Consider the following 13,532-nt stretch of genomic DNA (forward strand, 5'->3'; position numbering starts at 1 on the left):
GCTTGCACCTGTGTCATCAGTTTATCTTACTTTGTGCAAACATCCAGTTTCTACTGGGATGATGCCGGAAGTTTTTTTGAGCAGCAGCAAGCAGTGGCTGTAGCCTCCAATACACCCAGGTAATACAACTCCATTGCAAACCAAAAAACAGTGCAGGCGTTTCTCCCTTCCTGCATTTGCAGGGAAAAGACCAGCGAAAACAGAGCAGAGGAAAACACCCACTGGCCAAGACCCAAACCCTGCTTCAGAGAAACTCCTGGGGTGGGCCCTGCTCAGAAGAGGCCAGAAGGGGAATACTTGCTTTTGAAATACTTTCACTTCTGGCTCATTCCAGGCTTTGTACCTACAGGGAGAAAAAAAAAAATCAAATCTATCTATATATATCTATTTATATTTATATATATATATAATTTTGTTTGTACTCAGTGCAGAGGCAGAAGGTGATCCTTCTTGATACCTGATAGAAGCAACTAATCTTCATCAATCCTTGGCTGTCATAAAGCTAAATTTATTGCCAAGGGGAGGCAGGAGAGCTAGCAGTGTTTCCCCCTGCTGATGCTGCTGGAGATGAGAAAGACGAAATGGCTCGGCCATGCTCTGTACATGACACAGACAATGTTTGTGTGGACCTAAGGGGACGTTTCATGGCTGCTGTGACAACTGCAGGATCTTTGGCAGTGTATGCTCTTGGTAAGGACAACTCTTTTCTAGTGCAGGCTCCACGTACAGTCAAGAGATCCATCCATTTCTGGACGCTTCTTTAAGGCAGAGGTTAGCATTGTGGGGATGGTGCTTTGAACTGGCAATGGGACATTCTAGATGACTTATTTTTTAAAAGTAGGGTTTGTGTTGCATTAGCATTCAAAAGAATGTTTTAATGAGTTAACTAACATCATGTATTCTATAATTAATGCAGCCTCAGATGACTGTTTTTCCTCACAGAGGTGTGTTATGGAATGTGCAAGCTTTTCATACACCTGAATGTAGAGAATCTTTCAGAGCTCTACCTTTACATTTCATTTTCAACTAGCTGTTTTATAGGATCTTACTTCCTGAGGACAGGATTACAATAGTCAAATGACAGTTGGATGTATCTAGGAAATATAGATATAAATCCTCAGAGTGCAGAGCCACAGGTATTTCAAATATTTATAATTCATTTTAAAGGATCAATAAACCAACAGTGTTATTAGGGTGAAAAGAAGTCTTCTCTGTGGGATTCATGTTATATTCCCTTTCATTATAAAGAACTGGGTGACAAACATGCAAGTAAATTTATATTCACAGTAGCTCATTTGGGGATAAATATTATGTTTATTTTGCATTTTTCTCTTTTTCCTCTGAAAACAGTAAATCAATAGAATGGCTAGAGACCTAAATGCAGAGAAAGACAGGATTTCTGGCACTGCCCTGCCAATGTTAACTGCTCTCATCCAGATGATGTGACAGGTAACGCTAGTTTTCCTTTTCATTTTTATCCAGACCAGCGCTGTCAGCGTTTTCACATTTGTACTAATAAGAAGCGTAGAGGGTATGTTTGCCATTTAATGGAGGGTGAAGCAGTGTCTGAATTCAATTTATTTCATTTTTTCTTTGATAACATTTTTTCTGTGATAATTCTGAAAATCAAGGACATCTTTTTATCCAATATCCCATATCTTCGACGTAGGTAGTAGCCAAGTGACTCCTCAGAACCTGTTTGCATTTAACTGACTAAGTGAAGGCATGAGTTCTTTTGGCTTTTTTTAGAGAGAAAAAACCCACTTGTTCCCTGAATCCCTGGAAAATCTGACTTATCCGAGGAAGTTTCATTATGAATGTGCAGATTTTCTGCAGATCATTCTTTCAGTCTCTTGTTAAACCGGACCAATAATGCTCTTATTAACAGTTTAAGACAGCTGTTTGAAATAAGATCACTTGAAATTTTGGCCTCAATCTTCAGTAATATTTTGAATATGAGAATATTCATTTGGGGGAGGAACAGAATGAATTTGCACAGTTCCATTACAGCTTTTTTTCAAACACGCTGATCCTCTCCTTCGACCTTCTCTTGCCTTAAGCTTTAACGTAAACCATCTGCTTTGGAAATGCAGCTCAAATGTAACTATTTCTGCTCTTTTGCTTACGTTTTCTACATGAGTTGAAAATATGAATTGTAATTTGCTTTATAGTATTCTCTGTAATTGTGGGACTGAAAAAAGAGGGCAGGAATTTCTCCCAACAATAGAAAGTTTTTAGAATAGTAGTATAAAGACTCTCTGGCAATACTGATGTTTTCCTTTATATATAACTTTATTAAATCTATGCTTTGGAAGAAATTTTACCTAGCAGGCTTTCAGTTCAACTGCAATTGTTTTTCAGCAGGCTAATTTTTGTGTCAGACTACACAAGGAAAGTAATCACTTAGAAAAATGAGGTTTCCACATACATGTGCAGTAATCTCATGGCTGGTTTCATCTTGAGAGTGTCTGGAGTGGCTCCATCTTTGTTCAGTGAGCTTATGAGAAGTTTAATCTTTCAGGACAAGGAACTCATGTGAACCATTAAATTACAAAACGACCCTTCAGAAATCAGAGCAAGGTCATTTAGGCCTAATCACATGCAAAGTATTATGGTCCAGGGGTTTTTTTTGTATGACTGCATTATTTATAGATTACATTATCTTGAAGAGTTCCAAAACCCACAGGTTTTTCCTTGGATATATTACAGTAAAGCAAGGAAGAATAGAGAGACACATTTGAGAAGCTAAAAAACAGATGGACAATGTCATCCTTCTGGGACAATTCTTGGAAGCATCTGTTACTGATTTGTTATTAATTTGAGCTAATTTTAATGATTTTTGGTGATTTGGATTTAAATAAGGAATTATTTAAAATAACCACACAACCAGTTATGCTGGTGCAAAGTCCTTGGTAAAGTCCCAGGTTAAGGCCACGGAAGCTGGTAATAATCATTAACCAGATTTCTATTCAAAGACTAAGACTCATGACAAGGTACTTTTGTTAGAATGTTTCATGAGGACAATTTATTCTCCTGTAGACCGGGATGCTCTAAAAGTTATATTGTGAAAGGGCCTCAAAGCGTGTTAAAATTGCAATTTGAGTCAAAAATCCTTGGGTCAAGGGTATTGGAGGGTCTTTCTTTTAGGTCAGTAGTCCATGGTGTTTGCAAAAGCAGTCCCCTGACTCATTTCAGGACTCAAGTGCGCATGACTGGAAAGGGGTGGGAATAAGAAAATGAGTTACGGAAATTATCATGTTTATGTATGAGAACATGTTTATTATCTATTACTGTATCCTTTATAATCAGCATGCTACACGAGTTAGGTGTGCGCTGCTGATGAGACAACTCCCCTGCGCACTCGGCCATTAATAAAGGGGTGTCTGCTTATCTACATCCCGTTGGTGTCAATAAGTTCTTTCATCCTGTTTTGGTGACACAACCAGACAATGTACACAGAAAAGTGAGGTTTGAGGAATCTTCAGTAGAGAAAGACTTAAGGTTTGCAGAAGGACAAAGCAGTCTATTCTTTGAAAAATCTTTCCATGTGATCTCCTACTTACCTCTACTTAATTTCAACTATATACAAAATTTGTCTCCTGTGACTCTCTGATGTTGATAACACAAGTGTATCCCTTTTCCAGAAAGTAAGAGGGACAACTCATGAGCATCAGAAACAGCAAGCAGCTGTGTTCTCCTGGAAGAGAGGCTCAAAAAGAGTGCAGTGAAGATGCTGAAAGATTGTCTGGCAGATATGTTTCTGCGTAGGTAAGTGTCAGAGTCCAGTACTCTATGACCAGGTTCTTTTAGATTTTCCATACATAAAGGGTGTAATGTTTAATATCAGGTTTAATTATCTGAAGATATTTGATATTACATGAGATTTCTGATTTAGCAGAGTGATACAAAATATACAGAAAACACAACAGAAATCTAAGTTACACTTAATTAACAAAATATCACAGTCACAATGCACAGTTCAACCACAATACTACCATGATTCTCATTACTTCTCTCTATAATTTTCTCACCGCCAGGAGACTCGGTGTCCCCAGTCACTGGGAAAGAATATGTGGGTAGAAGCCAGCTCAAGCCCATTGCTGTCTTCAAAATTCTTTGCTTGTCTAGTTTTCATCCTCTGGATTGGGCTGAGCCACATATTCACTCCCCCCATGCTGGTCTGGCTGACTGGGAGACATTCGCACTCTTTCAATGAACTCTGGGAGAAACATTTACACCACCAGTTGATCCACTCAACTGTTGAGAGGTGTTTATTTAAAACAAAGGCCACCCTCCAGTGGTCCCCCTTGTGTTGAGATAAAGTCAGCTTTATTTGCAACAGCTTCAGTGGGTCACTGTTATGGGGACAAGGAGCCAGTGGGTGCTTCAAAATTTTAAGAAAGCTACAGCAGAGAGTTGTCTATTGGTGCTATCAACCAGCCTGGGAAAGCCAGTGAAATTTGAGCCAAAATCCAAGAGGAATGGACAAAAATGGATACAGAATGACAAAGCTTGTATGGGAAGAAAAGAAACATGCAGCCTTGCTCTTGATGCAGTTGGTCTAGGAGTTAATGGGTAGCACAGGCTGTGGAAAGATTCATAGTGTGATCAAGAATGTAGACTAAAGCTGGAGGGAGCTCTGTTAGTAACCTGTTTTGACAGCAGCCATGAAATTTGGCATTGGGTATCCCCACCCTTCTATTCAGCTGCACTCTCTAATGTTAAAGGGTTTTTTTTATTTGGAATATACCTCAAGAACTGCCATCACAAAGATGCTTGCATTGTTGTTTGTCATTTCTGTCAACCTTCACCAAGTCTTTCTTCATATGCATAGGTGATTTGTGCCTGTCTAAGAGCCCACGTGCTCTGGAACACATTTGAAGCTCTGCTTGATATAACACAAAACAGCTGGATTAATTACTTTTGCTAATTTCCACTAAAAGTTCCTCTAAAGGAAAGGGATTGCTTGTTTTTTTTCAAAATATTTCAAGGGTGAGAGCCATTTTTCTAATTAGTTTTCAAGCTTCCCCCAGTTTGCTACAGATTATGAGACCCTGGCACTGGATCTCAGTGAGCTCTCAGCTGAAATGATGCATCAGTCAGTGTTGCACAGTTTGTCTAAAGCCTTTCATTATACCTATCTCTCAGTCATTCCTTAAATCTGTACAACTGTCATGGTTTAACACCAGCCAGCAACTAAGCACCATGCAGCTGCTTGCTCAATCCTCCCTGCCCCACTCTGGTGGGATGGTGAGAAGAACCAAAAATAACTAAAACTGGTGGGTTGAGGTAAGAACAGATTAATAATGGAAATAAATAAATAATAATGATAATAATATTACTAATAATACTACTAATAATAGCTACAAAAAGGGAGATAACAAAAATAAGTTAAAGAAAACCTGAGAAATACAAGTGATGCACGATGCTCACCACCTGCTGTCTGATGCCCTGCCAGTCCCCGAGCAGCGATCTGACCCTCCCCCTAGTTTATATACTGGGCATGGTGTCATATGCTATGGAATATTCCTTTGGCCAGTTTGGGTCAGCTGACCTGACTGTGTCCCCTCCCAACTTCTTTTGCCCCTCCAGCCTTCTTGTTGGCAGGGCATGAGAAACTGAAAAATCCTTGACTTAGTATAAATACTACTTAATAACAACTAAAACCGTCTGTGTGTTAGCCATATTATTCTCACACTAAACCCAAACCACAACACTATACCAGCTGCTAGGAAGAAAATTAACTCTATCCCAGTCAAAATCAGGAAACCATTGCACAGTTTTTTACTTTTATGTTTTCTTTTTCATAGCTTTTCTTATCTTCAGGAGCTCTTCCTTACAAAAGGTAGAGTTCTCTTCTATCTCTTGTGGGTCTTGTAGAAAACTCTTTCATTTGTGATGCCAAGAAACTGGAAAGCATTTCATTATTGAAAGGTCTATACTCTGTTGATTTTGTTCTGGTAAAGTTTTGACTAAAGTTCTTGGTCCCTCTAGCATATTGCACTTACAGAACTATGTGTCCCTAAATGGCGAGTCCAAAGCAGAGTCAATAAGAATAGCCATCTACAACAGAAGACAAATCCCGCAAATCCAGAATGGAATGTAAGCAAATACGAATAGTTTTACTGTGTCAGACCAAATATTCATTTTAACCCATTATTCTGTCTCCAAGAAACAAACAACAGATACACAGAGAAAAACTGAAAAGCAGAGCAAGCACAGAATGCTGTTATCTGTGGTAGGTGCATTCGCTCAGTGAAGATAGGGCTTCTTGGTTGCTAAAGACTAGCAGCTATTGATTGCCTTTGTTCTCGGGGCTTCACGGTAGTTGGGGTCTTTGGCTAATGGGGGCCGCTATTGACCACAGGTCAGATTCGGCCTGGGTATAAACTGAGTCCCCTGGGGGAGCCATTTTGAGCTCGTCCCCTGGAGCTGCACGCTGTGGTCAGGACTCTCCCCTTGGGTTCGGGACGCCGCCCAGGGAAACTCCTCGAGGTGTCTTGGGTTGGGACGCTGCCCTGAGCAGGTCCTCGAGGTTGAGAGCCCTCACTTTCTAGGTGAGTGATAGAGCATTTTGGGTTGTCATTAAACCCTAGGTAGTGAAGCTTTGTTTATGCTTGGGGTTGTCGTTAAACCCCTGGGGTGTGAGGCTTTGTTTTACGTTTCGGGTTCCCGTTAAACCCCAGGAAGTGAAGTTTGTGTTTGGGGTTGTCATTAAACCCCTGTGGAGTGAAGCTTTGTGAAGTATTTCGGGTTATTGTTAAACCCCAGAAAGTTATTCTGTTCTCCTCTTGAGGACATTCGGATCTGTAATCTACGGAGAGCTGACTGGTGGTTTTATGAAAAAAATAAATCTATTTATTTTTTTAAATTGGTGGTGGGTTGCTCATTTGGAAGCCTCCGTCACAACAGCCCAAAAGATCGCTTAACAAAAATATTTCTATCAACATGAGTTCCTAAAAACTTTCCTACCTTTGAAATCAATGAGATCTATGCATGTTAATTTTAGTCAGTCCAGATTTCAAAGCATTTCTTCCAGGTCCTGTATTTAAGTAAACTGGACTTTGGAAAACAAACTAGCTTATTGATCACTCTGAGTTGAGAATGGCAAGGAACATGGTCTTAATTCTACAATCAAGAGAAATCTTTTTTTTATCATTGTTGTTCTTACAGAAAAGCCTCTGCATGGGTTCTTGATGTGAAAGGGATTACTGATGCAAAGTAGGTGTTACACCCCATTCTTCAGGGGCATTGTTTTCAGAGTCTGATCATTAACTAAATAGAAGCAGATTTTTTTATAGCTGTCATTGATTCTATCCTCTCTTCCTTGAGAATAATTGGAAAGCTCTGAATGCAAAGAGAGGAATTTTTATAATCACTGTTGTCGGATCTTGATTCCATTTCAGAAGATGGACATATTAGAGAAACAAACTCAAAAAATATGCATTTTGATTGCTCTGAAATTCATTAAACCTCACTTAGGTGTGTTTTTTGTGAAACAGTCTCCAGCTCCTGTCCTAAAACATGCTTGATCAGGCTCGCTTGTCTTGAGATAACACCATGACCTCATCAGTTCTTTCTCAACATGGGAATGTTCTCAAGGAAAGGAACTTTGAGCTGTTTCAAAGCAATAAGCTAATAGGAACCCACCATGACTCTCTCTGGGTTTGTTAATTTCTGTGAACATTTGTCTTCATTCTTGTGGGGAGGCCTGGAAATTTAGACAGAAACTTGTGGTAGTCGCTTGCATTGTCATGGCACATACTCTGTGTGTCAGAAAGCAGAACTTCCTCTCTTAATCGACTACTCCCAGGGAAGGCATATTATGAAGAAAGATTTTGCTCATTGTCTTGCACTAAATAGTGAAACAGAATAAAAACTGTGGATTTGAGATCAAAATTCAGAAGAAAGTCTTCCGGAGTCAAAAAATAAGTTAGCCGGTCACAGTTGCTGTGTTTCAGATGACAAAGTTTTTCTGCAGCACGTGTTAATTTCTGGTGTAATAACTGCTGAAGGGAACAGAGACAGATCAGGTGTAATCGACTCCCATTTGTTACACAGGCAGTTTTAAGAGGGACAAACCCTGACTGTGCAGCTCTGCAGGAACTAGGTACTGACAAGCAAGGCTCTAATTGAATCTCTGCTTCAGGCAACTTAATAATAAACAGTAATGAACTTCTCATTGTGTGCAGATACAGTGATCTCAATCTCAGAATTCTCCTGAAAAGGTTATCCATATATTAACGAGTTCTAGATGAGTCTCATTTCCCCTCAATGCTCATTTTCAATGCAGTAAACTGACAGCTACAATACAGTGGACTAGACTAGACTAGACTAGACTAGACTAGTTCAGCTGGAAGGGACCTACAACGATCATGTGGCCCAACTGCCTGACCACTTCAAGGTTGACCAAAAGTTAAAGCACATTATTAAAGGCATTGTCCAAATGCTTCCTGAACACTGACAGACTGGGGGCATCGACCACCTCTCTGGGAAGCCTGTTCCAGTGTTTGACCTCTGTCTCAGTAAAAGAATGTTTCATAATGTCAAGTCTGAGCCTTCCCTGATGCAGCTCTGAGTCATTCCTGTGAGACTAAGTATTTATTCCTGTGAGAATAAATAGCGTATCTTGTCCATAATTTAACCTCTGGATTTTCAAGGCTGTTGTCGAGGAGAGCTAAGGAAAAAGGACAGGTAAAAATTAATATTCTAAGGGTGAACACACTAAAATGGTTCTTGGTTGTGATCTCCTTTTCTTCCAGCTATGAGAAGCAGTAGATGGCCTTTCTCTGTAAGTGTTTAACTTGAATCTTGTGGTGGTTTAACTTGAATGTGTGGTAATACACAGATGTCATCACAAAGTTCTTCAGAAAGTTTAGGAACTGTAAAGCCTAGCTGAGCAACAAAACAGAGCATGCAGAAGGTGTGCTGTCCTGGATAAGGGGAGTTAAATCCTGGGTAGCAAGGTCTCTTTTGTTTAGATCTTTCTTCCATGCGAAGCTTTCTACAGGTAAAATGATATTGGTGGTAGAGCAGTGGGTTCCACTTCACCCTGAAAACTGCTGTCTTCATGGCTGACTTATCTGGTTATTTGAAGGCTGTGGTGTTGATAATGTCAAATGTAATATCACTGAGGTAGACCAGCAAAACATTTGCCTACAGATGGGGCCAGACTAGCAGCCCCGCTGTTGGACACCCTGACTGTGCCAGCCATGTAGGAAGGGGGAGTTTTGCCATTGATCTGTGTTCAAGAACACCAAAACTTAAGCACTTAATAGTAAGGGCTGAAGTAGTGAGCAAATGCTGCATTTCCTTGCTTAGGATAGCTTGCAGAAGTATTATGCCAGATTTTTCTTTTTGCTTTGACACTTAATTTTTTTCCAATACAGGTATTTGTATTTTCAGTGCAGTCCTTTTAAAGAGGCTGACTCTGGAAGAGGAAGAAGGAACTGTACTCCTCTGCAGCAGACATGTGTGACTCTGGATGAGAACTTACACTAGGATCAAGAGCTTGTGAAAGAATCTGTAGAAAGACAATACTTCTCCAATTTCACAATGTGATTTCAGTTCAGAGCTGGAATGAATGAAACCATGTTACACACAGGTAATGTCCCTTTTTTCCTGTTTTACTCCAGACAGTATCAGAAAACCCAAAAAAGCTGTGTGATTAACATACTCCTCACATCTTTCTATTTGATGCTGAAGGTACTTGGCATGTGCTTAAATGCAGTGTTCGTTCTCTTTTTACAATATCATTTGGGCTACAACAGTGAAACCTCTTGACACTTTGATTGCATGCAAACGTCAGGCAGTGAAATGTGACTGCCATTACAGGCAATTTAGAGAATTTCCCAACCACTTTTCTGTGTTCAGAAAGATTATATCACAAGTTTTTACCTTCATTTTACAGAAGCTCCTGTTTGGGAACTTTCAAAGAGCAGTACTTACAAAAATGATACTCATGGAGCCTCTGTATGGCTGCATATACAGGAAAAAAATACTCTAAACTTCCAAATGATGGACATTCAGCAAAGGCAAAGGGGGCTGGCTCGGATTTTCAATGTCTTGATTCCAAAACACTGTGCCTGATCAACAGGAATGACATTACGATTATGCAAGTTTGGAATGAAAGCTGCTGACATGAAAGGGAGGCATCCAATTCATCTCTGAGGATTTTTCAAGTCTCACATAATTTGACTTTGAAGGTTTTGGAGGTTTTTGTTAGAAATCACAGTGTACCCTTAGCTGCATGCCATCTTTGTGGAGGAGGATCTAAGTTTTCCGGCCTGAGTTTGTGGGATACTCACTAGTGCATAGAAGGCAAAAATATAAGAAAAGAGGATGAAAATGAATGTGGCAGACAAAGTGTCTCTGTAACTGTATATCTGTGGGGATTTTTTACCCTTTTGGAGGGGTGAAAAATAGGGCTGAAGAATTACAAGCCAAACTGCTCAATTCCTATGTTTAGGAAAGCAATTCTGTGTGGCGTGGGGATTTATTTCCATTTCACTGTTGATATGTTTATAAGAATGTATTGTAATATGAAAAAGTCAGTAACAATCAACATGGATTTGAGAGGATTTAAAAAAAAAAAAAAATCGATTAGTTTTCCTTGGTAGCCTATATAGGTTAGATATACCACTGTCTCCTCATTCCTGTGGCTGTTGCCCACCATTGATCAGCCTCGAAGACTTATACTGAAAACTTCTCTTTACAGAAGATATTCAATCCTCTGCTCTGTGCACAGTGCAGTCCCTCAGTCATTGAAACATTACTATTTTATAATTGCAGGAACAATATACTGTACACAGTGATAGCACTTGCTTCTAGTCAGAATTGAGTATCTTATCCTGAACACATTGACTGTTCTTGCAGCATTTCCCCCCCCCCCAATGTTGCGTTCCTTATACCTGAAATGGGGGGTATGAGTTGACCTAGAAACAAAGTTAAACAAAGGCATTTTATTGGGCCCCCATGGACCTGGGCAGAAATACGAGGAGTGTTTCTGCGAGTGAGAGGGCAAGCTCCTGAGTAGATGCTTCATCATCACAGGTTATTCCAGCTGTGCCTGTCAAAGGATTTTTTCATACAGTTGTCTCAGCAGCTGAACAAAAGCAAAGTGAACAAGAAAGGAGTAAAATCCTACTTTTCAGAGGGTTTAACTCCTCAGTGTAGGACAAGACATTGAAATTAACTGTGGACAAGCTTTTCTTCAATGAAGGGTGTCAGAACTGATCTTTAAGACTTCAAACTGGGGGCATTGTCTATGGAAGAGAGAGGAGCATTTGCAAGCAAGGCAGCTGGGCAAAGCAGTGAAGACTGAAACTCACGAGACTTAAAGAATGGAAAACTGGATCTTTCAAGGCTGCTTTAAGAAATAATCTTCAGAAAATAATTTCTCTTGATAGTTCACACTTCCAGCTTTTCACTAGAGTGCCTTTTCAACTCACACCTTGCCAGAAATGTAGTTGCTCTACATGTAAGAGCAAAGAGACATTCTCCTGATTTTTGAATTCTAGAAATCACACCTTTCTTATCTAATGCAGATCTACTTGACCTGTAAATAAAATGGCAGAGAAAAATTATGTTAACTCGGTTCCCATTGTGCATTCAGAGCCAGTTGGAGAAAAATAAACCAAATGGTCCAGTTACCAAAACATGAGATTGCTTTTTAGTAAAAGACATTAGCTTTGATCCTTGAAACTTTCTACAGCAAAAGTTAAGTTATTCTGGTTTTAACCGAACTTTTCATTCTTTAACTTTCCTTTGCAGTGTTTCAAATTTATCTGCAGGGAGCAGTCAGAATTCAATTCTTTGTTTTTAGTACAGTTAAAAAAAAACCTTCCCCCCAATCCTCTTAAACTCTCTTTGCTTAACAAATCATTTAATACAATAGAGAACATTTGAGAAGTCTTTACATCCTATTAAAAGACCGTAAAAAGTAAATTGTTAACAGGTTCCCTGAACTGGGATTCAGGAGAAACCTCATCACTTCAGGGCACAAGCCTCAGTGTGCCACTCTATGAGGGACATCTCTCTGTCTCTTTGCTACTTAAGTAAGGAAATTAGTTGCTCAAAAGTCTGTTCAGAGGAGTCTATCTTGGAAGAACCTACTTTCTGGCAACACTTTTACCTTAGGATTTTGCTGCAAGTAGTGGTATGTGACATGCATGTTATGTGGCTGGGGATAAACCTGCCTCTTCCCCTCCTTTTGGGGAGCTCTGCATCATATACTTAGTTGTGCTCATTTGGGCATGAGAAGAATATGCCTAAAATGAGCTAGAAGTGAGAAGGATGTGAAGAATTTTCTATCTTAATCTGATCATCTGTGTTCAGGCTCTCCAGCATATAATTTCTTTTCCCACCGGGAGGTGCCTGTGCCACCACGCTGTTGCTCCTCTTTCCCCCAGAAAGGCTCTCCCTGGGGCAGTCATGCTGGAACTAGTCATTCTCCTGCAGTAGGATGTGACAGAATGCCTCTTGATCTCCTGGAATTTTATATTTATCTAGCGAAAAGCAGCTCTGGTGATCTGAAGCAGATCTTATTATCTTCCTCTTTTCTGGGTGCTGTTTGTCCTCAGGAGTTGGCCAAAATACCCTGAGTTTGACTTTAGTTAGAGCTGAGCTGAGTGCAGCATGGGAAAATAAATTAATTTTAAACTCTAAATATTCTGCTTGAGAATTCTTCCTTGGGCTGTATTCTTTTCCACTTTGGTAATTTGTAGACATAGAAATTTTGGTTCATATAAAAGAAAGCATTGTCTAATCTAGAGTCATTGTATCTCCATCAGAGAGCATTATCATAATGCTTCAGGAAAGATGTCAAAACCTTACAATGGAAAACAGCTGCTTAACTTAGGGTTGAGTTTTGCTCTGGATCTTACCAGATCTTCCTGTGGGGCACTGTGACCTTTTCTCTGGTTCTGATAATATCTTTAAGGTATCTCAATTCTCCCATCTGGTGGCAGACGACACGTTGACATTGCCCTCTTAACAGTTGGGTTCTGAGTGGTGGCATCTGACTTCTTATGCTGGATTCCCATTAAGTGAGCTGTTTTTCAATCCCTTTTGATCATAGGAGCAGATGGTTAGTCCAGTAGCCCTCCAAAGGAAATCCCACTGACCTTGAGCCATCTGCAATATTGAGAAAGTAAATGTGTCATGGCAATAAATTAATAACACTTTGCACCATGGAGAAATAGATGAGTGTGCACAAAAATGATGTTGCTAGTAACCAGCTGTAACCAGAAGTATTTTGATAGTTAAGCTGTTGATTGGTGTGGGAGTATGTTGACTGTTTTTTCCCTGTGAATAAATCGCTTCTTCTGTTGCTGTTAATTAAAATTTTTAAACACATATGAGTCAGGGACATAAAACAAGTTTAAAGAATCTTTAAAGAAAAGTGTAGTAAAAGACTCTCGAGAAAGTGCATTAGCTGGTTATAGCAAAAATATGTTTCTGAAGCCTAAATGAATATAATTTCTAGATGATCAAACTCTGTAACTGGCTATGTAAACTGCTCAAATTGCTCC

The sequence above is a fragment of the Strix aluco genome, chromosome Z (assembly GCF_031877795.1).
Source record: "Strix aluco isolate bStrAlu1 chromosome Z, bStrAlu1.hap1, whole genome shotgun sequence".
Taxonomy (NCBI): Eukaryota; Metazoa; Chordata; class Aves; order Strigiformes; family Strigidae; genus Strix; species Strix aluco.